The sequence below is a fragment of the Silene latifolia genome, chromosome X, assembly GCF_048544455.1.
Source record: "Silene latifolia isolate original U9 population chromosome X, ASM4854445v1, whole genome shotgun sequence".
Taxonomy (NCBI): Eukaryota; Viridiplantae; Streptophyta; class Magnoliopsida; order Caryophyllales; family Caryophyllaceae; genus Silene; species Silene latifolia.
The window spans coordinates 220,701,177-220,704,633 of NC_133537.1; the positions used below are offsets into that span (position 1 = coordinate 220,701,177).

General features: G+C 33.4%; 1 non-coding gene across 1 annotated transcript; it reads right to left on the reverse strand.

Moving 5' to 3' along the window:
* Positions 1-576: 576 nt before the first annotated feature.
* Positions 577-684, reverse strand: LOC141625096 (small nucleolar RNA R71). The gene has a single exon (XR_012534893.1). It is a non-coding gene; the product is annotated as a small nucleolar RNA R71 (small nucleolar RNA).
* Between the last annotated feature and the right edge of the window lie 2,773 nt (positions 685-3,457).

Sequence of the window (3,457 nt, forward strand, 5' to 3'; positions counted from 1 at the left end):
CATGTCTAGGAGATCACAAGGTAACTTGTTACCCATTGATCTTGAAATCGAAAGAACTTTGACCAACAATAGAAGACTTGCTAGGAATACTTTGAGTGGTATGGTGAGATTGTGGACATTCAACCAAATAACATTGAGTTCATCAACCCTTTTTCAAGAGAAGGAGAGGATAATCCAATACAAAACTCACCACAAAATCAACCCACAATGCCTAAATTGTCATCACATTCCGTACCAACCGAGGAGACCCTACCAAATGGTACTCCACCACAATATTTAACCGGTAATTTCATTGCCAAATCCGCATTTATACAATTGGTTGAGAGAAGTCAATTTGGAGGGATGCCTAGTGAAGATCCTCATTCTCATATGGAGACTTTTTGTGACTATTGTGATGCGATTTCTCAAACCGGAGTTACTCAAGACCAAATCCAATGGGTCTTATTTCCTTTGTCTTTGATTGGTTCCGTGAAACAATGGTTGAAGAGCCTAGATAAGGCTACTCTTGGTATTGATTCTTGGAAGAAATTGGCACTTTCTTTCTACAAGAAATTTTATCCTCCGGAAAAGACTAACATGTTGAGAGCCCAAATAACCGGGTTCAAACAAAGGGATGATAAATCTTTGTATGAAGCATGGGAGAGATTTAAGGACACTTGTCGATCTTGTCCACACCATAGACTTATTGAGTGGTTCCTTGTACAACAATTTTGGAACGGTCTATATGAAGACTCCCCGAAACATTCTCAATATGGGATCAAATGGAATGTTCACCGAATTTGATGACAATCAAACATGGAATAAAATTCAGGAAATAGCGGTCCATAACTCACAATATAGTAGACCTCGGAAGGCTACTAGAGGAGGAAAACGTGAGGTGGACTCCATTACTCAATTGGGTGCTCAACTTAGTTCTCATATTGATACCATTAATTTGAAGTTTGAGAAGGCCATGGCTAAACTTGAAGAGGCCTCCAAATCACCCAAGCAACATGTTAATGCTATGGTAGCATCATCATCAATTCCAAGTTGAGTATGTGAGAATTGTGGAACTTTGGGACATGACCAAAGTGAATGTAGGGGAACAAGTGAATCCTTTCCAAGCATACAAAAGTGGCACCCCTTATTCCAACTATTACAATGAGAACACCAAATTCCACCCCAATCTTTCAAACAAAAGTCAAAATGTTTCAAAACCCTCAAACATACACCCCACCTCCAATGAGAAACCAAGCTCAAAGACCCTTTTTCAATCAAAACCAAAGTTATCAAAATCAACCTCCATACAATCAAACAAATGACCAAGGTTTTGATGTTCAAAAAGCGGTCCTCCAAATGCAAAAGAACCAACAAGAGTTTTTCACTCAAATGCAAGAGGATAGCCAAGCAAAAGACATCGCCATTAACAACATACTAGCTCACACAAAGATGTTGGAGACCCAAATGTCTCAATTAGCATCTTCTAGTTCTCAAAGACAGAAGGGGCAATTACCACCTCAGGGTAATCCTCCAAGACATGAGTCCGTGAGTGCCATCTGTTGGAATATGTGTCCTCCGACAATAATGCGATCACAATTGTTGATCATATTAATCAAATGTTTAAATCTCATTTTAAGAATACGTAAGGGATGATTCATTTTATTGTCAACTGATCAACATTAATCGGTAACGATTGGCTTGCTAGAGTTTGACGTTACTGTCGTGGGACGGTGGTGGTCAGTTGATCCCTTAAGGTCACACCTAAAGGATGATGCCCTTATCTGTAAAGTTGATTAATTGTATGACGATGCAAGTTGATCAATTCCTTAAAATTGAACAATTCAATTTGTGAGAGAGAATAATCATCTTATTATAATGTGATTAAATAAGATTTATTTTAGTAATAAAATGCTTGTTACTAAAATTGTTTATTGTTTGAGAAACAATAGAGATAAGAATGAATGGTTAATTATAATTACAAAATGTTGTAAATTATAATTATATGACCCATTTTATTTATGTGATCAAGTATCACTAGTCAATTTGTTGTATGTAATTTAATTAATTCATGAGATGATATTTATGTGATAAATATGCATCAAATTAATTAATAACATGTAACATACTACATGTGACATATTGTGTGACAATTGACAAAATAAAATGGTAGTCCATTTTACATAAATGGACCGAAATAATGAGTGTTATGGGGTATAATGGGTGAATTATTTTATGAGATAAAATAAGCTAATGATTCCTAATCTACACCTAGCCTTACAAGCCTAAGGTATAGGAAAGAACAAAAGGAAAAGTGAAGGACCATATATTGGCCCTTTCTCCTCACCAAAACCGTGGCCTCTTTCTCTCTTGGGGGGAGTTTTGTTCTTTTATTTTTAATACACTCAACCATTGAAATCACATGCAAAAACTCTCTCTTACCTTGTTCATCTTTCTCCAAAATTGGAGAAATTATGATCTAAATTGTTCAAATCAAATTACTAATATTATTAATGTAATACATGAGTATTAGTAATCAATTTTAAGGTAAACTACTAAACTAATATCTAGCTAATATTATTTAGTGGGGATAAGGGATAATCTTGGGTGCAATCAAGAGGAGAATCTCTACTTTAGGATTTTTGGAGGATCATCCTAATATTCATTATAGCTCAAGAACTAAAAAGTAGGAGATCTTGTTGGTGCCCATAATAGCCGAAATATTCATATGGTATGAAACGATTTTTCTTTTTCTTTTCTAGTTTTGCATGCATAAGATCTTTAAGTTTTTATGACTAAAACTTTAAAACAAAATATGTGATATTTAAAATATGTTTTCCAACAAGTGGTATCAGAGCATCACGGTTGTTGCATGCAAAATCGGGTTAGTTTTTCCGAGTTAATTTAATTAACATATAAAACTTGTTATTTAGAATTTATGAAGATAAATCATCAAATAATTTTGCATGTTAAAAGTTTCTGGTCCTAAGTGATTTTTAGGACATTTTGGTTTATTTATGGATTTTTATTGTTCATTTTATATATTATTGGCATTAAAATGTGATTTTTATGATAAAAATGTCATTTTCGGACTAAACTTAGCTAAACTTCGATTTTTCCAGCGGTTTTTGGATATGTTTTTACATATATTATCTTTAGATGACCTGTACATTTTCATAGCTTTATGAGTTCTTATGCTCGAAATATGGATTTTTCAAGGTAAAAATCGAATTTAAATGAAGAATAGGTTAATATGAGAAATATTTCGAATCTGGTCATATAAATTAAGTATGTTGTCACATGTAATTTTACAAGTTGTGTGTAAAATAATAGGCTATATTGAAGTCTTTATTCATGATTTATGAATTTTTGATGAAAAATAGCATAAATAGTGACTTAATTAGTGAATAATTGCTAATACATACTTCATGACTAAGGAAAAACCTCACATGTTGCATTTTATCATCTATTTCAGATCTAA